The sequence below is a fragment of the Aphelocoma coerulescens genome, chromosome 8 (assembly GCF_041296385.1).
Source record: "Aphelocoma coerulescens isolate FSJ_1873_10779 chromosome 8, UR_Acoe_1.0, whole genome shotgun sequence".
Taxonomy (NCBI): Eukaryota; Metazoa; Chordata; class Aves; order Passeriformes; family Corvidae; genus Aphelocoma; species Aphelocoma coerulescens.
Window position 1 is genome coordinate 15,001,005 of NC_091022.1, and position 27,920 is coordinate 15,028,924.

The following is a 27,920-nucleotide window of genomic DNA, read 5'->3' on the forward strand; positions in this document are numbered from 1 at the left end:
CTTCTCTGAATGGACTTCCCATTGAAACAGACAAAAATACTCACTTCCTTCAAGTATCTGTAGGTACTAAAAGCTGAGTCTTCTGAACAGTATAAACTTGCTAAATTCTAACCGTACTGCAGTGAAATCTAAATAGTCTTTTGTATGGCAGAGAAAAAACCTTGCTATACCAACCAGATTTCATACAAAATATTAAATTAACTCTTAAATAAATAAATGGGAACTCACAGCTCTGCAAGAACAATGTTGTTTCATAAAGTTTTGTCTGCCTTCAGATTCTTCAAGACCTCTGACTGCCATCACTGAACAGAGGTTTTCACCCTTCAGAAGTGCTCCTTGTTCTTTGGGAAAGCTAATTTGTCCAGTATGGTAAAGAACGGTCCCCTTGTTTCCAACACCACATTAAAAAAGGCAGAAAAAAATGGTATTTATGGCTGGAAATATGGACTGTTTCATCATATGTTGATATAAAGATTGCAATAAAATAATTAATATTGGTGAAGAAACCTTTTTTCCCATATTGCTATCACCAGTTCTGAAAAAAATTCAGAGGGGAAAAGAGTTAGATTTAAGCTGGGCTGGACTGATCCTGGCTGAATGCCAGGTACCCACCAAAGCCACTCTCTCACTCTCCTCTGCAGCTGGACAGGGAAGAGAAAATATAACCAAAGGCTCATGGGTTGAGATAAGGACTGGGAGACATCCCTCACCAAATACCATCTTGGGCAAAACAGACTTGATTTGGGGATATTAATTGAATTTATTACCAATCAAAATCAAGGCAGGATAATGAGAAGTCAAACAAATCTTAAAAACACCTTTTCCCTCACTTCTTCCTCCCTTCCAGGCTCTCCTTCCTCCCCACAAGTGGTGCAGGGAGACAGGGAATGGGGGTTTTGGTCAGTTCATCACATCTTGTTTCTCCTTAGGGAGAGGAGTCCTTCTACTGATCACTGGATCAGTGCAGGATCCCTCCCATGGAAGACAATTTTCCGCAAACTTTTCCAGCATTAGTCCTCCCTACGAGCTACAGTTCTTCATGAACAGCAGTTCCATGGGGTGCAGCCCTTCAAGAACAGGCTGCTCCAGTGTGGGTCTCCCACAGGTTCATAGATCCTATGAGGAAACCTGCTCCAGCTTGAGCTCCTCTCTCCACAGGTCTGGAGGCCAGGAGCCTCTTCCAGCATGGGCTTCCTACAGGTTCACAGCCCTCTCTCAGGCATCCACCCGCTCCAATGTGGGTCTTCTCCGTGGGCTGCGGGTGGATCTGTGCATCCCTATAGACCTCCATGGGCTGCAGGGGCACAGCTGCCTCACTATGGTCTGCACCAGGGACTGCAGGGGAATCTCACCTCTGGTGCTTGGAGCACCTCCTCCCCCTCTTTCTTCACTGATGTTGGGGTCTGCAGTTGTTCCTCTCACATATTCCCGCTCGTCTCTTCTCTGAGTGCAATTACTTCTGTGCAATAACTTCTCTTTCCTTCTTAAATGTGTAATCACAGACTGTACTGTAATTCCTGATTGGCTCGGTCATGGCCAGCTGCAGGTCCATCACCCTATCAGACATGGGGGAACCTTCCAACAGCTTCTCACAGAAACCTTTCCTTTAGCTCCCCCTGCTACCAAAACCTGGCTTTGCAAACCAAACAGAGCTGTTTGATCCTCTTTCCCATTAACTAAAACTTGGACATGAAATACGGCTTTCAGCCAGACAAAGCCTTTTGATTATAAGCCAGTATTGATCAAGGAACCTCTAAGTTTAGGATATTATGGGAACTGTACATCAGCATGCTCAGGAACTCTTGTTACAGATGCTTGTTGGGTTGCCCAAAAATAAGGCTCTGCCAAAATATGTCTGCACCGTTATCTTCAGGCAGATGAGGAAATAAGCCCTTTCCTTCTGCTCCCCACTTAGTCTTTCAGCTCCTCACCAGATGATGAAAGGTCTCCACAGGCATTGCTCCAGGTAAGAGTCTGATGGTTCTCTGTGGGGTATCACCAGCAGTGTTTTGGGGAGCACCAGCAGAGCAGACTCTGCACCCCACTGCACAAGTCATATTTACGACGTTTGCAGCCATTGGTGAACCTCACAGCCTTTCAAGCTGAGTTCAATCATGAGTCTGACCAATTTGTAGGAAAAAAAAGGACTGCTTTAAACCCTTTTTTTCCCCTAATTGTTCTATTATAGAAGTTTATGTTGTGATTACCTACAGTGCTGTTTCTCACAGAGAGAGCAGGCTACGTAAAATGTACCTTCCCTAACGGTGAAGCCATTTGCAGTAGAAATTTATAAAACAAAAGGAACTAGGATTATTAAATTGTATTTAAAGTAGTTTAATCTTTGTGGGGTTTATATGCACTGTATGCTGAATTTGCTTTGAGCATGGAATTTAAAGTTTCAGATGCACAGGCAGTAAATGTGGCTATTAAGAAACCGTGTATTCATGTTAACTCCTTGGCTGTGGCAGTTTTAGTGCATTCACTGCTGGCTATGGACATTAAGCCAGGAAAATCCAACTCCTGATGCAAAAGGATTTAAAAAAAAAAAAATCCAGGCACTGCCAAAAATACATAATTCTTTTTTGTACTCTGCAGTTTGTTTTACTTAGGGAAACGGCCTGGTCATACCCTGCAGCATGCATTCATTACAGTGATCTTTGACTGGCAGATGCAGAGTAATAAGATGCATATTTTAGTGCTTATTATAATACCCTGTCCAAAAACAACTTGACAAATTTGTGATTTCGACAGTATCTCATTTTGCTGGCTGCAGTGCTCTGTGATTGCCTGGTCCACGTGGCTTCCAGATTATGCATACCACCAATACTGCTCATTAAAATGGCCACAGTTCACCAGTTTCGGTAGCTTGGAACGAACTTGGAATGAATTATTATACAACAAAGAGGCTGCTGTCATGCAGAACAAAAGACAAGCAAAAGAGAGCTTCGGCTTAATGAGGCTAAGTGAGTGTCTCCCCTGCATCACCAGCTACTTGACGGCCTTTGAGCATGGATTTTTTTCTCCACAGGCCAAAACCTTTGGTCTATTATTTTGTGTTTATGCACCTTGAGGCTAATATACATTTTAATATGCTGCACATGGAGAAAAAAATCAGCCATTAGATTAGAACATGTGCACTCCCTGTTAAGTTAATGACAGCCGAACATAGAGATAAATTTAGGTTTTCATATTTAATTATAGCACAGTGCAGTACGTTTAGCAAGGATAAATTGCACTATTATTATGCTTCATTTTTTTTGACATCTTTTCATATTAACCATGCACACTTACCCCCACTTCCTCCCCAGTGTCACACATAATGTCTCTGTGCATCATTCTTCTCTAACACCATTAATTTTTTATTCTGTACAGTTGTATATGTATTGTTGTATTTGTTACTTAGGGTTGGCTTTCTAGTTGGATAAAACCATTCAAAACAGCCCTTGTGTTAGGTGATCTACATAGGCAGTAGAGACAGAAAAGACATAAAAAGAACTGGCTTGTGTGGCCAGAAATGGCTCCTCATTCTGCTCCCAGAGCAGGGTTCCCAGCCCTTCTTCCCTGGATGCTTTCAGTGTGGTGTACACTGTCTGACTGCAGAGGGGTAGCCCCTTTCTCTAGGAACTGTATTGGAAAAAACAGAGAAATAATGTGTGGAAGGTTAAATGAGTTCTAAAGCGTTTTGTAGTTGGATAATATTAATATGGATGATGTGATGTTAATATAAAATGTCTCTAGAACTTTATAGGAACTAAACCAGACCTAATGTGGTATTTGTTGGGGTTTTGTACATGTGTTACCTCTGTTTGTCAAAGCTGTTGCTCCAAGAACAGCATCAGGAATTAGGCCAGACATCGGCCTTATAGAAGACAAAATGAAGTTAAATATGGAGGCAAGCTGGCATGCAATTCAGTCTTTGCATGTTCTTATCAAGTTTAATGTGAATATTTGATTGCTTCTGTGCTGCCATGGATTTGATGATGATGCTGGACTATTTGTTATTTATTACCTGAGAGAGCTTTAAGATTTGCTTTCAGCTCTGGTCTGAGCTATTCAGGTAGCTGTAGTTTGTGAAAAATATGTTTGCATGCTTCACAAAATTAAGGAAATACTGCTCTTTTGCAAAGTGGATTAGAGCAGGTAATAACTCACAGGAAGAAGATTTTCCTCCTCCCGCTGTGTGTATAAGCAAGCAGAAGATATTATGCTACAGGCTTATTCCTAGATTATTCCTTATTGGATAGTTGTTTCGTGACAAAAGACACTGTGGCTTGATGACCAGAGGGTCATGACAGGAATAATAATCACCATATGAAAGGGTGTCTGGATCTGGGTGATAAAGCATTCCTCATCACAATCAGTCAGCACTTGCTGGTGCAAGAATTTTCCTCAATGGCAGAGATCAGCTTTTTCATATTCATTGAGAGCAAATCAGTATCTCTGTCTTTTACTCTTTCTCTCCCCCCTCATTCTCCAACCTTCAGCTCTGTACCAGCTTTTACTGCCAAAGAGTATTTTCTTTGTCAAGTGAAGACAGATTTTGGGGATGTTTAGGATGCTGCAGTATTTGTGGGATTGGTATTAGTTGCAGAGTCTTGCTCTTTGTGTCCTCATTGAGTAAAGCCCAGGTCAGTAATGATTGATAGCTAATTGTCTGCAGTTCAAGCACTAGAAAATGGGTTGGCAATTAATTTATGTGTGCAAAACTCTTCTCCCTGATTTTGTAAGTGCAGATTTTGATGCAAATTGCATTCATGAAAGCAAGGTTGTGGCTTTCAAAATGTAAGCTATAATTACTAGTCTGAGAACCTGATGATATGAAATTCTTCCTCTAGAATCTACCCCTAGTGAGAGAAGACATTTATTAACAACACTGTGTATTTCTAAGCAGTACTTCTAACCATCTTTTGATTCATTAAGCCCTGGTAAAATGCTTGATATAACATGAGGTGTAGTCTTATGGAGTTGCAGGCTGTATCCTACAGACATCCAGATGGCTTAGAAATATCTGTGCAATCAGAAAGGCCTCTTCTGTATCTACAAGAAGCTATTATTAGTAAAACCTGTTTTTATTTATGTGTTCCCATTTTGTTTATGGTACTAGTCATAGACACACATACTGATGTGCAAGAAAAGACTTGGACTTTCACCTTCTGAAAGAATCATTGTCCCTTTAAGCATCTCATCTAAGAAAGTTGTTTATTTGGATAGCAAGGTACTCTGTGGGCCATAAAGTCCATGCAAGAAAACTGCAAAATTAAGTAGGTGGTATAGGTCATAGATGGCAGACTTAGAATTAATTTTCAGCCTGTTTCCCAAGAATTCTTTTATTCTTATGCTAGTTTTGAGAGGAAGTTTGCAAGAACATCTCCTAATTCTCTCAGGAACAGATTTAGCCCATAAGAGTAGCCCTAAATGTAGTGACATGCACATATGTATGAGAAATATAGAAGGAGTTATTTATGGGGGGAGGCTGAAGAAGCTAAAAGTCCTAAAGTGTCCTACCCAAATGATGTGTGTAAACATAAGAGGTGGAGAACTCAGTGATGTACAAATATTTGACTTTTGCAATCAGTGAATAAAGGGGGATTTTCTGATTTAGAGTGAAAACTCAACCAAGACTGATGAGTTGAATTAGGAGGTGGGGGGGAGGGAAGTATTCAGGAAAAGTAGGAGAAAAATTATCCTGATTGGAAGAAAAGTGTTTTAGTAGAAATGATGGAGGTTTCCTGCTGTGCTGTTGAGATTAAAGGTGGGGAGGACTTTTAAAACTTGAATGCATGGAGTCTAATGGAAGTACTGCTGGGAGAAATTTTGGGTTGCCAGGACTATGTGCTGAGTTGCAGACTTTTCCTGTCTGCACCAGCTGGTCCCTGGCCATTTCCAGCATTATAGCTGCACAACAGGGGCTACCCATGGAAGCTGCATCCTTATGCAGTGTTCAGATAGTGACTTCTTGTAAGTCACTGGAGCTGTAAGTATCTAATAGTATGCAACTGAAATGTCTTTTTGCCTAAAGAATAGGATCAGACTTTACAAACATGATTATGACCTTTCCCATTTTCTTCATTTTTATTGCTATAGAAAGCCCTTGAAGGTTTTTCTGTAGTCTTGTGCAGTTCTGAGTCAACCACATGGGTGTCTGAGCAGTCAAAGCTGTACTTCCTGAGTTTTTTCTGGACAAATGGACTAAAAATGGCTTTCTGTTCCATTGTCCATGAGTCATACAACTGGGCAACTGTCCCCAGTACCTGAACAGAGCTGGTGACACACCATTTCTACATGGACAAGTTGACAAAAGAGGTTTCTGCACTCTGCTGACCTATTCATGCTGAACAAAACTCATTAAGGCCCAAGAACTGTGTTTGGGTTGTTCCAGGGAAAAATTACAGCCAGCCTGTAATCTGGTGCTCCACACTCAGGCTCGGTAATAGTTTGAAGTGGCCTGGCAAGAATTTTATTGATTTCTTGGGATCTCATTCAGGCTGATTGAACTTGGGGGCTCTCATGGTTGATTTTTATGAACACCTACCCTAGCTCTTATTAAGAAGGTGGGTCTAATCCTCACACAGGTAAGACTTTGTTTGCCCTCCATTCAACTCAGCAGGTAAGTTTTAATGAGATAGCTCCTTTTATATTTTATGCTATGGCTGTGTTTTTGATTTCCACACTTGTAACTACCCAGTGTAAGTAAGTCACTGTATAACCCATGTATTGGTCAGGATACATCATATATCTGTTCTTTTGTTTATCATTTTGTGTCTTTCCTGTTTGACTGCTTGGAATAATTATTACATTCTTTTCTATTACTATGTTGTATTTTTTCCAAGTTGATGATTTATTTATATAAAAGCTATAAAATACCTTGTCTTATACATTATGTCTGAATTCATGAGAAATACAGAAACACATCACTGAAATACAGGGGGTTTTTTAGATTCTTCAGGACAAGTTCTTGCAGTTGAGTTTAAAGTAGTTGAAGTCTAGAACCTATAAACTATAATTATATTTATTTATATTAACTATCATTACATCATATTATATCATAGGTGCTAATCATTACTTAATATTTTCTGAATATTTGCTACTACTAATAATAATATTAAATATATGCCAAGTGGCATATTTTCCTACTCCAAACCAAAAGTCCAATCCAGTCTCTCCAGCAGTTTTTCCCTGCCTTTACTGAGCCTTCTTTCAAGCGCTGAGCACTTCTGACATTTTGAAATGTCCATTTCAAAATTTTCCATTTGTAAATTGACAATAAGAAGACTCATTGTAAACAGAGAAAGCTCTATAAGCACAAACATATCTGTATTTTCCCTTTTACTAAAAATGTACCACCAAACTGTAAACAGCTCATATACCATTTCCATTAGGAAAAATTATATTTTAAGCCTCTAAAGTTACCAGTTAAAACAGGAGCAACACGAAATCCTTTGGTGGCTGTGGCATGAGTGTGCCTTTCATAATCACCATTTCATAAGGAGCACCCAAAGGAGCACAGCCTTGGGGCCATTTTGGGTGGTACAGAACAAGGCTAATAAATGCCTCACACTTCAGAACTCCCCTCTCTTTCTTCACAACAAAGTCACCATCTTTCATTTGATAGACTGCAGCCATTTTCTTATCAATTCTGTCACAGCTTCATTTTGACCTTCAGTCCCTGGTCTGTGGGTGGGCTTTTGTGCCTGCTGCTGGATTTTGGACTTAATTACCAGGATAAAGCAGATGGAGGAGAAACAGTATTTACATTTTTCCACAGGACCCAATTTATTTCTCTGTTGTTTATTACTGAGTTATTTTCGTCTGCATAGTGTGAATAGTTTGCAAAGGTATTTTTAACAACATTTGAGTGATGAACATGCAGTCTGAAAAGCTTGAAAGTCTGCCTCTCTGTCTCCATTTAAAAAAACATTTCCTCTCTGTCCAAACTGTGTCTTTAATTGCCCAGTTCCTAAGTGGCAGTTTGGGAGGGGATACCTCTGGTTTTGACCACTGTTCTGACTGTGTGAGTACTGGCACATAATTCAGCACACACTGGCAATATAATTTTTAGTGCAGAACTTAGAATTTGTTGAGATGTATTTAGGTGAAATCTTAGCAGTCTATTTTAAGACTCTAACTTAGCTCTCCAAATACCATCCCCAGCTCATCCACAGAGAAAGGTCTCAATTTGAAGTGTCTGACTGGGTGAGCTGCCCTTAGGATTCTCCTGCACAAGGAGTGAAGTCCCTGACCATAAGCATTAGCCAGGACATGCACAGTTGCTGCTGTGAAAGGGACTGTGCCACAACATAACTTGCTTTCAGTTTCAAGCATTGAGAGGTTGTCAGTCCAATACAAGATAATTTTGTAAAGCAACTGCAGTGAAAACTTGGAGACTAAAGAATTACATAGGTAGTAGTGGATACATCAAAATCCAAGCTCATAACTGTAGTGTCCCTGCCTCAGTCCCATAAGGGTACTTTAATTTTCTTCCTGTCTTGCAGCTCATAAACATGCTTCTTTTGAGACCACACCCCAAATACTGTTGGAAAAGGGCTGTAAAGTTTTATAGATGTATTTGAGGGTATTATAAAAGTATAATAAAGTAAAAATACTGCAAAGAAATAGAAGTTATTGAACAACTGGTTTAAAATTTTAGGCTAGGGATTGTTTTATTGCATATGGGTTCTACTTGGCTTTTGCAGTCAGGAAGGGATAGAAATTTTTTTTGGAGATAAGAAAATTAAGATTTTTGATTTTAATGTACTGATTGATTTTAATGTAACATTTCATTTTAATGTACTTGTGAACATTTGCTTGAACAAATAATTTCAGTATATTGCTGAAGACTATTCTTAGCTCAGTCAGTAAAAAGCTCAGTTCGGATGTTTACCTATTGAAAATGTTTTACTTGATTTTAAGGAGATATTTCTAGATCAGAGATGAAATTGTTTACTCATGCAAATTGAAATGTAAAGTAATTAAGTAGCATTACAATGAAAGTAATAGTACAATAATTGTGAGCAAATGGCATACTTTGTTTAATCTGAAATCAGTAACTCCCCAGAATGTGTCCCCTTTCTCCGAAAAGCTGGCAGAGAAAACAGCACAGTTGATCTCAGTAGTGCTGCTCTCTTTATACCAAATGGTCATCTCGAAGGCAAAGGAGCATGGCAGGAAACTCTGCTGCCTTGATGAGTACCAAGGCTTCCCTACATTCTCACAGAATGTACAGTTCTCATTCTAATTCGTGGGGATTTTTCTCCTCCAAAATCAGCTGGAGTATGAGACTTTGAGCTTTTCCCATGGTCTCTCACTCTCTAAGAAATAGTTGCAAAGAAGTTCAAAATATTTCTGGGTTTTCTCTGCCACAAAAGCTCCACAGTGGCTGTTCCTGGCCATCAATGCCCCACTTGCCACCCTGTGCCCATCTGGGCGATGCTCTGCAGCACAAATTCTGCCCCAAGCCATGCTCCAAACCTGATAACCCTCATGGCCAGGTCCTGGCCACTGTGTGTGACCTGTGCTGTGAAACAGGCAGGATAGCCATGAAAATTTTATGGTGTGGTATTTATCTGGGCTTAAGTTCTTGAGGAATTTTCGAAAGATAATACATAGCTTAGTGACCTACACTGGAACCAAGCTGCAAGTTGTGAAGTGAGCTCAGCCAGAAAGTTCAACTTTGTTTGCACCCCAGATGGCTTTATATGCATAAGAACAGTAAGACTTTTTGAAAGGCCTCTGGAAATTTTACTGTGATCTATTATAGCTGATGTATCTTAAATTATTCTTCAGCCCTTATCGCAGCAATCAGGAACTTCAAATAAAGGTTGAAATATGCTTTGCTTTGCCTTGCTACAGGAGCACGTTCTTTGCCCCAACTTGAAAAAAAAGGGAAATCTTTTAAGACATACAAAAAATACAGCATGAAACTCAGTGTCTCTATCTGGTCTTCATGGGGAGTGCTTGAAAGGGATTAGATTATTTTCCAGGGGGAACTTATGGCAGTGTTTGCGTATAAATTAACAACAATGAAAGTGGTAGATTAAAATTGCGACATCAATTTCATTCTTAGTTCTGCTTTGCATTTCTATAGAAGAATTTATTATTACTGTGATTTACCTTCTACTAAGAGGTAAAAGAAAGGAAAGAATGAAGTAGCAGCAGTTATAATTATCTTCTGAAAAACTTCAGCTTGTAGAAAATGCTGCAGCATGTCTGCTCAGGGACTCAAGTTGCTGTGAGCACACCTGGCCATCCTCCCTCCATTTTCTAAACTGGATTTCCAGAATCTTCCAACAGAGCAGCTCAGCTGTAAGGTACAGCACACACTGAAGGAAAGATCTATCTTCCATCTCCACCATTCAGGTGAAGCACTGACCTTCTCTGTTGCCTCCTATTTTTTTATTTATTTTTTTTTTCCTCCTGGCTCCCTGCATGTGCTGGCAGTGAGGAGTGGTGTGGTGATGTGGAAGCCCCAGATGGGCCATGCTGGCACAGAAGAGCAAACCGTGCTTGGCTCTTTTCCTCAGCACTGTGAGTACAAAGATCCTTTCTACCTCCTGTGCTGAAACCCCAGGGAAGACTACACTCCACAACTCCCTTCATTCACTCCTTGGCTTGCTGGATTTTCAGCAGCACACTTTCTATAATTGTGCTGTGTGAGGTGGCTGAGTTGGCTTAGGGGCATGTACCCAGCTGTGGAACAAGCTCCCACGGGACCTTGGACTCAGGTAGTGCCTTTGCCTTTCACCCTGACAGCAAAAGGCGCTCTTCCAGCTTTACCTTCTCTGTGCAAAAGTGTATCTATGTTGCTACTTGCTTTTCTTTTTACAGGAAGGAAATTATTAAAATCTTAACCAAAACCAAGCAGCCTGTCCCATACCCAAAGAATGAGAGAGCAGGTGAGACATGCAAGATAGGTGGAGTTCAATGAGAGACACTGCTGGGATATTTTAATAATGAAGGTGGCATAAAAACTTTACAAGGGAAGGCAACAATGGGAAACAAGTGTCCATTTTATCTCATTTCTTTTGTCTTCTGGAACAGAAACAGAGGCACTTAGAAGCAGGCTCAAGGAACCTAATTAAATACGGAAAGGAAATGAAAATGAGTTCACAGTTCTGTTCCCGAGACTCATTCTGTGAATATTCAGTTTGTATTATTTTCAGAAAAACATAAGACATTATAATTCTCAAGATGCTTCTCATACTTGAAGAGCAAAACTAGGTGCCTGGGCTGGTCTTTAAATACGATCCATACTCCCAGTAGTGCCATTGAGACCTGCTGTTTGGCATAAATCAGTTTCGTTGTTACAAAAAAAGGAGTCAGTGGATCCCTCAAATCTACTAATTTCTGTTGGGGAAATGTTTAAAGACTTTAAAGCAAAGTTTTCTTAAGGGATAAACAATTGATAGCAAATTATATTAAAGAAGCTGGAAGTAATCATCAACAGTAACTTCTTAAAGCTGTTATTTCACTTAGGAGCAAAATATTATCATTTTACTAACTGTCTGTACCATTGTCAGTATCAGTGTCTCTGGTATCAGTAAAGTGTCAAAGAGAAAACTCTATAGCATCCTGAGATTGCTTTGCTTCCTCATTAAGACTACAACAGGATTTTAATGAGTGTGAAAGGAACCCTGTGTGGCATAAAGTAGCCATAGAATGGAGAAACCATTTATTCCTCGTGCAGGAACTTGCTTTAAGACTAGGCTGAAGATACAGCTCATTCTTTGTCTCATGCTGGAACATTGTTCATTTTCTTGGTTTTTTGAAGCTGTAATTGTACTTCTCCTATTTGGGGGGGGGGAGAGAGGGGAAGAAAGAAAAAAGAGGTGTTCTTAAATGTAAAAAAAATGCAGTGATACCTGTGATAAATAACTCCATGCCACGACATATCTTTTATGGTTAGCGTTAAGCTTTGTCTCTCTAGTTCCAGGAAGTCCCTTTTGACAGAGAATAGCATTTTTTGAAACTAGTTGGATGTTACACTGTTCTACTTCATTCTGCCTGGGCACTGACATCAGAAGTGATTAGATTCCTATAGGCACCTAACTTCAGAAAGGAGAGATATGTCTGTACTTCCAAATTAAATGTACCCAGGAATATTCCTAGGTGCTCAGGCCAGCTGGCACCAAGCAGCCTGTGCTGATGATCAGAAGCTGTTAGTCTCCAAAGCAGGTTGGCTGCAGGCAGGCTGCCTGCTGGGAATGGCTCCTGGAGCATGCCGACTTCCAAAGCCTCTCCAGGAATTGCCTGGGACACTGATAGTCAGCACAGGCCAAAAGCAGGCAAAAAATGCTGTAATGCTTTGTTAGGATAGATGAAAACATCCTTGTGCCCAGGAACATTCCCAGACACTGATTTACCACTGTGGATATAGAGAGTATCTTGGAAAAGACTCTGAAGGGAAAAAAAAAGACAAGTAATTGCAGTGTGTGATTGGGAATGAAAGATGGACAGATGGACATGGAAATGGGCTCTATTAGATGTTAGTGAAAATTGCAGTCAGGAAAAAAAGAGCTCTGACAGCCTGAGGCTCCAAAATCAAGAAAAGCAGTGAGAATTTTTAGAAAATCTCCAGAAATACCTAAGATATAATAGGATGTAGTGTAATGATATAAATGTGTGACTAATACATATATTTTTGTATGGTGTGACTAGTATATATATATGTGTTATCCAAGTATGGATGGTCTGAAAAAATGGTAAGTCCTTGTCTTTCCCGATGCCATAAAACAGCTAACCCATGAGTTGCATCCCAGAGGCTGAATTCAGTTTGTAGGTGGGACAAAGTTGCAATGGTTCAAATGAGAGCACATAGAGGTTATGTTTACTGTAAGGAATAGTGCAGACAAACAGGCCAGGTAGGAACAGGGTAGCCGAGTGAAATGGTTGATGCTGCAGACTGGTGTCCACACCGTGGTTTTCTTACTGTGTTCTAGCTCTGGTCTGTTCTCATGTGCTAAATGCCCATTAGCAGCTGGAGCTCCTTTCAGCTGCACCCCTGGAGCACATACTGAGGTTTCATTTCATCCAAAATAAAATGCAGTTTGTGCTCTCTGCAGCTGCACTGCCATAAGAAGTGTGGTGCAGTGTGTGGGGACAAAGACAAGATTCACATCAGAGATGTGCTCTGGTCTAAACTAAACCATGAGTGCAGAGCTCGGCAGCAGCATTGCAGCAATGCAAGGCTCCAGGGGATGAGCTGAGGCCACCAGTGGAGCAGAGGCAAGCCCTTAACCACCCAGGAAAGGTTTGCATAGGCAAGGAAAAATTTTGTGCAAACATAAATGCATTAGCACAAAGCAGAGAAGAGAAATCGACTGGTAATGGTCTCACATATGGGATTTTTTGCATTGGCAAGAAGATTGTTTTGCCAAAGCTTGCTTACAGTAGCAAAAAGGAAAAATTCACCACATCAGGAAAACAAACTGACTCAGAAAATATAACTTTACACATATCTGGCTTTGATGCACTACACAAGAGCAAAAATAAACTTTTGGTGCCGTTTGCAGATGCATGAACTTTAAACTAAGAGCAGCAGCACTAAAGCAGAGACGAGTTTGAATGCCAGCTGGATAGTTAAAACATCAGTAAATGCTAGACAACAGAGACTTTGTTGGCATTTTCTGGGAGTCTAAAACTGCTGACAAAAATGTACAGCATAATGTGGCATGATAGAACAATCAAAATACCAGCAGGACAATGTTGATTACCAAAAAAAGCTGAATGAATTAAAATACCAGGAAGTATAGGTAACTCACAAATACTCTGCTTTTAACTAAATCAAGTGAATGAATGAAAGAAGCATGTGAGAAAACTGGGGCAAACAATTCATTAAAGTTACAGAGGAAAAGTCAGAAAACTTAGCTGAAATGGGTAGTAAGCCCTAAGAGCTCCCGTAGCAAAGTTCTTACATGGTGTTATAAAGGTCTGGGATGCCTTCTAGGCAAAGAGAAGCTGGAAATGGACAGAGCAATGCAGCCAGGAGGGCACTTGATTGATACAATGTTCTTAGCACTCAGAGAAAAAGCATTAAGGCAAGTAAGTGAAAGTAAGGAGAGCGTAAGTCTCATAGCTGATGTTTTCCAGAGCCACAGGTCAGATGGGCAGCCAGCCATCTGTAGAGAAGATGGGAAGCTGTACATATGCATAGTTTTTTAGCAATCTAACAAGGCATTACACAGACCTGCAGGTGGTAATATGCTCTCCATCTTTAAAAAGTCTTTTCAGTTTCTGATGCAATATTAATATATTTGCAAATGTATTAGATGTAAGAATTACAGACTGTAACTACCTCAGAATCTTTTGAGCATCTCTTAGTATGGATACCAGTGGAAGAAGATGCAATTTGATATCAAAACTGTGGTTGAAGAATGCCAACGGTATCAGCAAGAAGAACTAATGGAACTGGCTGGGATCACTGCCATAGCTGTATAGGTGCAGAAACAGAACAGCATAAGCTGTAGCTGATCATGATTACATTCTCATCTATCTGCTTGAAATGACCAAGGCAATAAATCTAAAATGAAATAAAATGAGACGAAATTGCATTTGACTCCTGGAGCACTGGGATAATTGCTGACCTCCTAAAGGCTATTACCTAGCTCCTAAAAAGTAAAAACCATGCAGGATAGACCCACACCTGAAAATGTCAGTTTGAAGATTAGTGGGATTCATAAACCATCTCACAATACTTTTCCACACTTTTCAGATCTGTACAGTCTCCTGAGGTGATTACTAAACAAAAGCGTGCTATGAATACAACTGCTATAATTTGCTGAAGTCTTCTCCTCTGTAAAGGAGCTGTACAAAACACCCCACAGTGCAGCACTGCAGCATGTAAATGCTGAGGCCATTACATTGCACAAGGTAGGGCAGGGGCATGAAGCACACACGGGACAAAGCTCCGAGGAAGAGGCTGGTATATCACCAGCAGTGTAGGAGCAGTCCAGCTCAGATACACTGGAGTAATGTGTGCAAGTGAAAACATCAACCCTTATGTTCTAAGGGCAGGAAACTGTATGAGTACAAAGTGGCCATCAATTATTAGAAGGGATTTTATAAAGAACTAGCACCCCCTCAGTAGCCACAGCCTGTAGTGATGCGCCTTGCTCAGCATCTGGAAGGGATTGAGATGTACACCCCTGAGTTCTTACCCAAGCTGCTGTACACAAAATCAGGACAACTGAACAGTTGCTGCAGATGGTGCAGTCAGGATGGGCCATCCTGGAAATCCCTGTAGCAAGCTGCTTTTGGACACAGTAGAGCCTGGACTCGTTCATTCACACAAATAACCTGGGAACAAAATTCTAGTTCAGTTCTCATGGCTGTTACCACTGCCATTGCCTCTCAGCAAATTGCAGTTTGCAGTGGTGTCATGGCTTTTTGGAGTGCTCTGCACACAGAAGGACTGGATATTTGGGAACAAACTTACACTCATGCATGTTCTCTAGAGGCAAGAAATGGCCCAGCCTTCCTGAGGAGAAGCAGCAAATCTTTTCTGTATGGTGACTGCTCCTGCCTGTGTAAGCTGCTCAGACTGAAGCTCTCCTAGGAGCTTTATCCATTGAAATACACAGCACCTCTATAAAATATGGAGAAAAAAAGTCAGGCAGACAGATGACATGGATTATCTATAATAATATAAATTATGTCATCTGTGACCTTTAGAGCAGCACTGCTGTTGTAGACAACATTAATGTAGAGAAGCTGCACTAAGTAGAAAATTTTGTTTCCCTCTCTGTCCTAATGGTCGAAATGGCCAGAGATTTTTTTTTTTTTTGAGCTGTAGGTTGAATCACTATAAATATCTGGCATAATTTTAACAAGTTGAATTATGGGAAGAAATAAAAATCATTTTGTTTTTACAATTTGAATGAGGATGAGATTTTTAAATATGGGAGAGTTTTGAGTAGCACAGCTCTGTAGGGCTCGTGGGATCACTGATGTGTTAAGAGGTTATCCTCTGGTTATGTTATCTGGAACTATCTGAGTGCAGAATGGCTGGAGACAAGGCAGTTTATTCAAGCAGCCCAAAAGATGTGTCCACTGTGCACTCTGTTTCACTTTTCATTGGACACATGCAGCTCCTGGGATGAAGTCGGGTGTGTCTGCCCAAGAAGGGTGGGTTGGCTGCAGTCAGCCCATGGGACATGGTTCCCCCAGTCACTGCTTGGAGCCTTAACCTCAGTCAGTGTAACTGTTAGAGCGGGGATACTGCAACACGTGTATCAGACAACAAGGCCCGTGGAAAAGAAATATCTATGGACCAATTCTTGCTAGATGTTTCAGAGATGTTCATTTCTCCAGCCGCATGGCCGGGGCTCTGCCGAGGAACTGCTCAATCACGGGACCCGAGGGTCCTTGCCCAGGCAGGGGAACACAAAACAACCAACGGGGAACGAGGCTGACCAGGGGCAGGGAAACCCCGTGCCTCCCCCCAGGGCCCCTCTCCCAGGGCTCCATGGCAGGGGGAGGGCCCCAACATTTCACCTGTTTATTTTTAACAAAAAGAGATTTAGAACTTAACATTGAAAACAACTGGATAAACATAACAAGAACAGTTTCAAAATAAAACAAGCAACCCTCCTGAGTCTTTAAATGTCCAAACAGATTCTCTGGAACATCTTAAGGCTGACAGAAGGGAGACAGGACTCTCTGGGCATGCTTTGTGGGGAAACTGAGGTAGGAGAGGGTTTCTTCCATTTGTACCTGTTGGAACTCTAAACAACAATAGTTAATTTCTTCCCTCCCCCTCTTCATCCCCCACTCGGCTTTAGAAAGGGATTTTTGAGGAGACAATTGGCAAAGGCATGGTTTTGTGAGGGAAAACATGGGTGAAGAAACCGATTGGGAATACCCTGGGGGGTAATAGGATATAGGGTAAAAGGGGAGGGAGGGATTAGGAAAGGGAGACTGTAGGGGGGCTTATAATGGAGATATAGTCTAACATGACTATGATTTTTAGCATATATACTGCCTTTTACAGAAACACCATCAGGCCCAGTGACCTCTGCTGCTTGTAACCCTCTTCTACCTTGCACAATTTTGAACTCTACTACTTCTCCATCTCCTAAACTTGGGATATATTTTTCAGGGTTATTCTTTTTAATAGCAGTTCTATGAACAAATATGTCTTCTTGGTTGTCACATCTTGTTATAAAATCATAATTTTGTTTAACATTATACCATTTTACTATTCCTAAAACCTTAGCTATGATGATTTTTTCCTTTTTCCGAGTGGCTGCTGTTCTCTGTCTCGCTGTGTTTTTGCTTTCTCTTTCACTTTCGAGGCTGCTCGTGCCTGTGCGCTCTTCCCGGGATCACGTTCGGGGACGTGTGGGCCAAGCCGCGCCACTCAGCTCCCTGTGCTCCACTACCTCTGCTCTCAGTTGTGCTGTCACTGCCTGGCACCGCGCCCACGTCTCAGCCGGGCCCCCGAGTGGCAGCCCCTCCGCACCCTGCTCCAGCACGCGTTTCGGCCTGGCGCAGCTCCACGCCGCCGCCCGTGCGCCGTTCCTCTCACGGGGCTCGCTCCACCATGCGCTGCGTGGGGCCGGGCGGGCTCCCGGTGAGCCTCATCCCGCCGACACTGCAGCTCACGTCACTCCACCCGCGCGCGGGAACTGCCTCGCTGCTGCTCACAGAGCGCTCGGTCCATGTGGCCTGGGTCACACAGTCCCTGGAGCAGTTTTAACTTCGCAAGGACACAGCTGACATTGTTCAACAGTCTCGGTAATTAAATAATATTCATGAAAATATTCTTCCATCGGCAAATATTTTGACTCAGAAATTAACTGTGTCCAAACAGTCTTCCAAAAGTCTTTGGTAAGAATCAAATCCCAAGAAACAGAAAAAGTTCTTAAACAACCATGAAAGGAAGTGCTTCAGTTCCTTTTGAGCTTGAATTAAGCTAAAATTTACAAATCGTTGTTCAAGAATCTTTTCAAGTTTAAGATAAATGTCCATATGTGGCTCTGAGAGCCAAGAGTCTTTCCACAGTTCCTCCATAGTTTAGATATGGAATAGTAAAACAAAAACAAGAAGAGAAATCCAGAGTTTACTCACAAATCAGTCACTGTCCTTAGGGATCGGGGATCGTTCTGCTGGCATTATCTACCATATGTTACAGCGGGGATACTGCAACACGTGTATCAGACAACGAGGCCCATGGAAAAGAAATATCTATGGACTGATTCTTGATAGCTGTTTCAGAGATGTTCATTTCTCCAGCCGCATGGCCGGGATCTGCCGAGGAACTGCTCAATCACGGGACCCGAGGGTCCTTGCCCACGCAGGGGAACACAAAACAACCAGTGGGGAACGAGGCTGACCAGGGGCAGGGAAACCCCGTGTCTCCCCCCAGGGCCCCTCTCCCAGGGCTACATGGCAGGGAGGGGGAGACCCCAATATGTAACTCCCTGCATGTTGAGCCACACAGAAAAGCTTTGCAAGCATCAGGACAGGAGTTTCTTTGCAAGTATCATTTATATGGTTTCTTGTGCCACGTCAGCCCATTTGACCTGCAGCACAGCCTGCAATGAGTACACTGTGCCATGATAGGTAAAGGTTTATTTATCTCCTTTGTTTATCTGCAAGGAGCATGTGAGCAGTGAAAAAGTGGATGGCCTGTTCAAGCAATATGTGATTGTGGTTATACTTAATAGCAGAGGGCAAGCTGAATGCATCTACTTGCAAGCCTAACTGTGCATACAAATCAGTGAAGTATTGCAGTAACAAGATGATCAGAACTCATTTTAAAGCTATTACAGTAATTTAAAACAAGATCGTTTTTTAAAGTATAGTGATGTATGCCTGTTATCTGTATTTCTAATGATTTGCATGTTAGATTTTTAAAAATCACATTCTTCCGCTGATTGACTTGAGTGAAAATCTAATCAAATTAGCATTTTAGAATATATGACCATTGTAATGCCATATTCAGAATATAATGATATGTTAGATATGTTAGCTGTTATAAAGACAGATAAATATGTAAGAGAAGCACTGTGGGGGACTTGGGCTCTAATGAGAACTCTTCTGGTTTTATACATTAGGTTTTTATATGGTTTCTCTCACATTAGTACCTACATATTGATGTCTCCTCACTACCTGATAGTGATATAAGAAGCAGTTATATCAGTTTAGTGAAACTCACTTTTGTAATGTATTATTTATATTTTATTCATAAGTTTGAGGTAATATTAATTTAAAAGTGTTTAGCAATTACTTATTTCTTTTCAGTTCTAAAAGTTTTAATAGCTTGAAATTATAGAAATTATTCATTATCACTTTCCTTTAGTGCACTATTCCAATTTTTCCATCTAGCCATATATATATTTTTTTAATGTCATATGTTATATGTTGCTTTGTTGCAGTTTCAAAACTGTTCAAAGGCCTTAATCAAACCAGAATAGCCAAACTCTTCATAGGAGATTATTCAGCATTGCCTCATCCTTCCTCTCTCCAACTGAAGTGGGAGTTTTGACTATCAGGGGTGGAAGTACTTGCTATGAATGCTAGAACTATTTGTATTATGACTCTCTTAGCATGAGATTTAGTGAGTTTAGGATTCAAAGGTGATGATGAAAAGCATTGTATTATTGAATTTGAAGACTAAAAAGCAGTGGTAGGCTCCTTGGTCATAACTGCAAGAGTCGACTAGAGCTCTTTTGTCTGCATCAAATACTTTACATTTAAATTAGGATTGTGTGAAGTAGAGATGGAAGGATTACATGTGTGAGAGATGAATGAGGTAAAGTATTGTAGTCTGTGCAGGAGGAGGAGAAGTGCTGTAGTTCATCTGCCATAAGAGATGGATTACTATGAATCTGAAGTGGAAGAAGGCTTAAATAGGAATTATTAGCAGTGGTTTGCATTTAAGTAACCTATTAGTGCAATAATATATGTATAGTTATGCAGTGTGTAGTCTACCAGGGAAAAATGGAGTTTATTTCTACATACATTGAAAATATATGCTGTTTACAGTATAGACATTTGGTAATAAGTCTGGAGCTTCCATGCAAAAAAATAGATCAAAACAAAAAGGCAGGATAAACAAAAATCAAAACAAAACAAAAATCTGCAAAGGATCCAGCAGATGGGGAAAGTGTAGGCTCTTTTGGAAGGTTTGATTGCTAGCAGAAAGTACTTGACAGGCAAATTTGCAGCTGAAACACATACAGCAATGGTGGCAATGCATCTTCTTTTCACACAGGGGAAACAGTGGTTCTTTTACTGAATGTACTGAAAGCCTTGTAGGAGTGGCTTTCAAAATCTCGATTTCTTCCGGAGTCTGGAAGAGGAGGTTGCTGGTTGCCCTCTCTGTTTAGTCATTCTCTGAGAGCATGAATTTGGTGGGCAATACTGATTGGACTGTGTGTGTTTTATATGGCTGTGGTGCACGCATAGGCTGTTGATGAGTAAGTACTGCAGGGTGCCTGGAGTTGTATTTCCAGCAGGGGGGTGCTGGATTGGAGTGTGGAAGAGCTGAGGCAGATGTAGACACTGTCCTTTTCACCTCCTCCTGGCCACAGGGGTAATTTGCTGGGCTGTGTGGCAACATTGAATTGCTCAAGGAGCTCTTGAACAGATTCATATGGGTCATGTAGGCAGCTTAAATGCAACCTCCTTGGCCCTCACAGTTCTGGAAACAGGGCTGTGCTGCTCCTGGTACCTGACCCAGCTCATTTAGCACAAGTGGAATTAGCAAACTCAGCTTAATGCTCACCTTGCTGGGTCAGCAGTATCTGTGATTGACAGGTCAGCTGGTAACCAATAGAGCAGCAAGGATATCCATGCTTTCTCATAGTTGTAAGAGAAGATTTATTCTTCCCTTTTAATAGTCTAGCTGGCATCTCTGAGGCTTCTTTGAAAGGGCCTGGAAAACAGATGGTCCTAGGTACTGCTGGAGTTAATCACGACAGTACATGTAGCCCCAGAAGAGAATGGTTAAATCCAAACAAACAGGTGATTTTAGCATTGGTCTCAACAGCTCAGTGACCAGCCAGCTTGGAGAAGGTGGTTAAAAGTATCTAGCAATGGCATTTTCCATGTAGCCATATAATTAACAGCATTGATATAATAAGTGCATAAACTAAATGTATAGATACGTGTACAAATGGTATATAGATACACATGTAAATGTGAATACCAGACTGATTATTTTTACTTATGTATCAGTAAAAGTACAAAACCCTGTTTGAACAAAGTTTTTTCCAACACTAAGGCTCAATTGATACTGATTCCTGTTTCATAAACACATTTGAATACAGTTATATTTGCTTGCCTGACAGATATTTGTTAATAGCCATTCTGCTGACATCTTCTTTATGCTGCTGCTTAGCTGACAGAGAATTTCATCTGCATAAATGGGTGGAAAGTCCTTTCCTCACGTGTCCAACAAACTGGAGACAAAGTGCCTGCCAATGTTTTAATTTCTTTTCCATGTTCTGGTTAGAGAGTGAGAAGAATGCTTTCACTCCACAGTGTCATGAATATGGTAATCTATGGAAATCACAGAAAGCAGGTACTTAAGTTAAGCACATACTGTACTACAGGAATCCCTGATGAATTCAAGTCTATTCTGTTTAGAGAAGATGTTGTTGTCTATTAAGTGACAGACTGCCAGATGTTCGTGAAGTAGCACAGTAATGTGTATCAGTATCTTCTTTTCTGTACCCCAGAAGGTAACATTTTCTTTATCATCTATGTCATCCTGGCTTTTGATTGTAAATGTCTAAGCTTGCTTCAAATATTAACTCTTTTTTGTTTTATTGATGAATATTTCATGACTTCAGTACATTTGTAGAATGTAAGTTGTTGCTGTACTATAGTAAGCCTATAATTCTAAAATCTTTTCCCTCACTTGGTGTATATAAACCAAAAATTTGAGTAAGAACATGAAGAATAATTCATTTCTGATTTGGATCTAGATGAGAAAATTTTGGAGGTGTTAGAAAAATTATGAAGAAATAATTGTTATTGTAAATAACATTTTTATCTGCACATTCAAGCATAGTGCTGTATATCTCGTGGTGAGGTCACTGCAATGTGTTTTCCTAGAACACACATTATTGTTCTGTTTAGTCTCAGAGTTACTGAAGGGCTGGGGGTTAGCTCACCCACTTTAAATAATCATGGTTTAAAGAGCAGGCAGAATAGTTGAGTAACTAAATGCAATGGTATATACACACACAGTGTGGGCAGCAGAGGTTACAGAACAAGTATATGTGCAGTAATTGCAGATTACTGAGACAGCGCTGCTTACCAAGCAAATAAAAGTTCCAAGAAAAAAAAAAAAAAAGAAAATAACTGAAAGGCAGAGTACATTTTTTTCTGAATAATTGTTGTGTTCTGTCCTTTATTTTGATGGCATTCCTGCATCATTAAAGGCATTGATGCCAGAAATGTCTCAGCTCTAAGAAACAGAGCCATGAGAATGTGTGAACCCTTTAACACAAGGGACAAAGTCCTTGTGGCTTCTTGCTAATACAACTGCAGCAGCTCCAGGGGCTGCAACAACTGATGTTGGCCCAAGAAACTCTCTATCAGGTGGAAACAGGTAGAGTGAATGATCCCGTCCTCTGCATGACACAGCTCCTGCCCACATGCTGCGGGGAGGACTCCTGCAGACTCCCTGCTGGAGGTGTTGCCATGAGCCCTAGTGCCAGCTGGATGGTTCCTTCCTGCCATGGGCTCTGACCATGCAGTGTATGGGACTGACACAGAGAAAAGCAGCTATGTAAGAGGATTTAGCTTTGAATGCCTGGAAGAATAAGAATGTCTAACAGAATAAGAATTCACAGCTTCACGTTCTCTATTGCCATACATAGTTTTCATTAGTTAGGCTTTTTACCTGTGGGGAAAGCTTCTGCAAAACATTCTCTCCATATATCTATGAATATGAAAATATGTGATATTTGCCACCTTCAGAGGAACAGAATTCAGCTGTTGGTGTTATTGCTGGGGTTTGGGTTTTTTTTTTTATTTTCCCAGAAGGAACACAAGCTACCTTGACATTGTGACAAGATTTTGTTGTTGTTACTGGTGCTGCTCTTGTTACTGGGACCTTGTCTTTTCTTTCTCTCTGGAAATGTTGGAGTCATATTTCACTGTATTCTTTGAGAACAAGGAAGAAAGCAGATACCATTTCAGGAAACTTTATAGTAACCTTTCTGTTGGTGGTGGTGGTGTAAAGTTGCAAGAGGATGGAGGCAGACTACTGCTTGGAAATTGTAGCACAGTGTAAAGTATGTCACATGCAAGTATTACATATGCATGCAGTATGTAATAAGGATTCAATTATATGCAGCCATTTTGAGCACATCAGACTTTAGAAAGAATAAATAAGTATTCAGAAGTAAGTGGGGGAAAAAAAGACTAAAATTGAAACTGCTTTCTCTGGAAAACTTTACACATCACATACAGAAGTTTTCCATGAACAAATGGAGGTTAAACATTACTAAAACCTTTGTACTGAGGACATATAATATTACCTATACAAACCTGATTTAAATTCTTGTAGCTCTTGGGCAGGGCAACTGTCTACCTCACTTAAATGTTTCCTGTATCTGATTGCCTTTCCATATCATGCTCTGACTTTCAGAGATCCTGCTTCACCTGTTTTACTCTCCTCAAAGCTGTTAATTTGTTCTGTAATCTTCACACTTTTAACTGTGTCTGAGGTAGTCACTTGGCTGTGTAGCCTCCCAAGGTGTGTTTCACTCTTAGATTTTACCTGCCTTGCTGTTTGTCTCCCCAGTTCTCTGAAGCCAATGAGAAACTTTCCCAGATGTACTCCCACCAAGGCAGCAAAGGGGTAAAGCCCAGCTTTTCTGCTCATTTACAGAAGAAAGTGGTATTTGGGGAGGATAGCAAAACCGACCACAGATCAACTGCTCTTCATAGGAAGGGAGTAGTCAGCATGGATTTATGGAGGGGAAAATGACTGGCTTGGTGGATTAGAGGGCAGTAGGTGTTACCTTTAGCAAGGCTTTCAACACTGCCTCCCATAGACCAACTGGTGAAACCTGCTGTAGCTGATGCTGCTCTGAGTAGGGAGTTGGACTGGATGGCCTTAAGACATCCTTTCCAATCTCAACCACTCCGTGATTCTGCCAAGGTAGTTGACCACCTTTTTCTTTCCAATCATTTGAAGAATTTGTATTTTCTCCTCCTTTATTCTGTCCTCTGAGGGAAAGGTCTTGCTAAAGTGATTTCAGAGAAAGATCTATTCAGAAAAACAAGCCATAGAGAAGAGTCACCTCTTGTTTGATTTCTAAAACACACTAGTGCTTGCCACTACATGGCAAAGTTTTGCTGTGGCAATTATCCATCTATTTACATAGCTGTTAAATATGTGGACCTTTGTTTGGTGCATCTCCACCGCAACCAGTAGAGAATATTTCAGCAGTGCAGTCTGTACTCTCTTTAAATAGTTCAGTTCATCAGGTATTTTTCAGTCTTTATTCTTGTTCTCACCTATTTTTGCTATGTGCAAGTAGAGACTTCCACACTTCAAAAACATAAAGTACATTAAATAAGACAATTTGGCTTCAGTTTCATTTCCAGATTCATGAGGGACATTGTGTCACTTAAAATGGTTTACATGCTGAAAGTGCAAAAGAGGTATTTAGAGAATGAACACATACACACCTTCATACCTTAGTCTGGAGACAACACTCAAGTATAAAAGGAATGAGATAAAATTACATTCAATGTGGGAAATTCACATGTGAGAGAAACAGTATTTTTTTTATATGTTGCCTCATGGCTAATTTATACTGCTACCCAAAATGCCCATTAGCCAGTGATCCCTAGAATTGTTTATATAAGTTCTTCCTTTACCTTGTGACCACTTTTCCCTGAAAATCTTTTAATTAAAATTGCTATGTTCCAGTGTTCTTTTTGGTGCCATCTCATTAGCATATACTTCAAATGCACTGGAGTACCATCGGAGGCTGTTGCTTATTTTTGATTTATGATGATACTTAACCATGCGTGGTGAGCTGACCCTGGCTGGATGTCAAGTGCCCACCAAAGCTCTATTGCTCCCCTCCTCAGCTGGACAGGGGACAGAAAATATAACAAAAGGCTCGTGGGCCAAGGCAATAAGGTTGGTTAATCATGATTTTCCTTTGGTGAATCCATGCTGACTACTCCTGATGGCTTTCTTGTCTTCCCTGTGCTTAGAGATGGCCTCCAGGATCAGCCATTCCATTGCCTGTCCAGGGTTTGCGGTGAGGCTGATGAGCTGGTAGTTCCCTGTGTACTTCCTGTTCTTTTCAAAGACTGGTGTGACATTTGCTTTCTCCCAGTTCTCAGGCATCTCTCCTGACTGCCATGACCTTTCAACAATGATCAAGATGGCAGTGATCTGTGGCAGTTCCTCAGTGCTTGTGGGTGCATCCCATCAGAGTCCATGGACTTGTGGATGTCAAATTTGACTAAATGGTCTCTAACCCAATTCTCCTTTAGTAAGGAGAAGTCTTTCTTTCTCCAGACTTTCTCCCTGGTTTCCTGGGTCAAGGATTCCTGAGGGCTGGATTTGGAGGTGAAGACTGCAAAGGTGTCCAGTATCCCAGCCTCCTCTGCAGCCCCTTGCAAGGTTTCTTTTTCCATTCAGTAGCGGGCCCACATTTTCCCTCGTATTCCTTTCCTTACTGATGTATTCATGTTATCCCAGAGGCACTACCACCACTGCTGATGGGCTCGGCCCTGGCCAGTAGCAGGTCCTTCTTGGAGCCAGCTGCCCTTGGCTCAGTCAGACACAGGAGAAGCTTCTCCCAGAACCCCTGCAGCCACCCCACAACCAAAACCTTGCCATGCAAACCCAAAAGACTGTGCCAGCTGAAATCTGTGTCTTCTAACAGTAGATGGCATCCAGCCCCTTAGTAGCAGACAGGTCCCAAATAAGCAACCCATGACTACATCATGGAGACATACATGGGTTTTCCCAGAGTAAGGATCAGATCAGTTTCCAAGTTAGAAATAAAGCCTGGGTCGTCTGATGCCTATTGCACTGCCCTGTTCACCAGCCTGTTCCACTGCTTAGGCTACTTGCTGGTGTGCCCATAAAAATTGCAGCAATCTGAAGTGGAGGATTCTCTCTACTTTTAGCCATTAGGAAACAAGCACCTTTTTTAGTTCATAATATGCTCAATTACCTTTAGATTGATCCATGAATAAATTATAATCAAAACAGACTTACTCACCTTAAAGCTCTCTGGCTTAAGGTTTCATTGTTGATTCATTAAGTTGTCAGTTCTCTATTGGCAGGGTAATGCTTTTTTATATCTGAATAGAGACAGGCTTAGTGGAAGATACTGTTATCTTTAAATGAGCAGGATTTAGGTTTTTTGGTAAGAACAAATTCATCAATGATGAATCCCTGGAGAAAGTACTGAAACAAAAATCACAATGTTGCTGAAGATTTATACAGTTCATCACTTAAAAGGCAGCTTGTGGAGGTGGGGGGAGGATTTGGATTTTTGTTTTCTTTGTGTAAAATATTCCAGCAAAATATTTCAAGCTTCCAGTTTTGTGATAATGCAATTATAAACAATGAAATAATTCCACTTAATATATTTATTTAGACTCCATTCTTGATGTTATCCCTCCAGTAGAAACACACTGAATTATGTCTATATAGAGACAGATGGATACAAATAATGCAGCTATAGACATCACTGATACAGATATATAAGTAGACAAGAATTATCTAATTACTCTGCTTGTTGCAATCTTCTAAGCACTTGCTATGCTCCACATAGTCATATGAATTGTTTTTTCTAGGCAGATGTTGATATGACAAAGATATCAGTTTATGGAGAGTTTAGTGACACTGGAATATCTGGAAATTAAAAAAATAAAAGTGCTGTATAAATATTTCAAAAGCAAACAGAGTTAAACACATCAAGCTCTGAGCTTATGCTTTCATTGGGAATTTTGTTGTTATATCCCCCATGTGCTTAGGAAGTTATCCCCTACAAAGGGGTATTTTAATTTTAAAATCTCTTAAATACCCATCTCTTCTGCAGCTATTCCAACATTTTTCCACTTTTGCTAGATCCAGTAACACACTTCATTAAAATATTTTTTGCCATTTCACATGGCCTTTGACTGCAAAATGTTTGAAACCGCAGCTCTGAACAATAAGCAGTCTCCTCAGCATTCCCTATGTCTGTGCATTACTCATAAGGGGAACCATCAATAAGTCCTTCCTAAGCTCCTGAGGCTACATTTTCATGTATTATTTATTGCTATAGAAAAGATTGCTGGTTTTCAGTGTTGTTTAATGAAATTTGGCTTGGCTGCTTGTGAACTACTAGACCCCAAACACAAAATAACCAGGCCATTTGTATGGCACACAGTCACCTTCTGTGAAGTCAATGCAAGCTGATTGTGTATGTGCCCAAGCCTGAACCAAGACCTACATGTTTCCTTAATTATCTTAAATTCCATTTAGCCAGGTTCTTGATGGAAAAACAGCAGTGCACAGCAAATATGCAGGTTGGATGGCCATTTTCTAGACTAATCATAATTCATTTTTAAAATATGTGGATTATATGGTTTAATTTAACTGCACTCATGTCATTACAAAACATCTGAATTATGGAAATGAAGTCGTTGCACACTTCTCAAAATGCCTGCTGTACATTCCAGCTAGCAGCTATGTTAGATACAAAAATCTGAATGCTTCCATCTCACAACTATGAAAATTAATTAACCTTTGTAATTCCCTTTTTGCCTATACACAAAAATGGATTCTTTTTCCACACTTTTCCTTAGATCACCTATTTAATTTCAATATTCTTAGTGTTTCTGTCTGTAGAGATTAGGATATTTGGTGTATATCAAGAGAACAGAAAAGTAAAGGATTTATTCTGCAAAGATTTGGCTGGTGTTCCCAAAGATGATCTTCA

At 40.6% G+C, this 27,920-nt stretch overlaps 1 protein-coding gene across 7 annotated transcripts in view; it reads left to right on the plus strand.

Annotated features, from left to right (window-relative positions):
- The window catches only part of DPYD (dihydropyrimidine dehydrogenase), a 366,543-nt gene that overhangs the window by 323,213 nt on the left and 15,410 nt on the right, over nucleotides 1-27,920 (plus strand). The window lies entirely within an intron of this gene.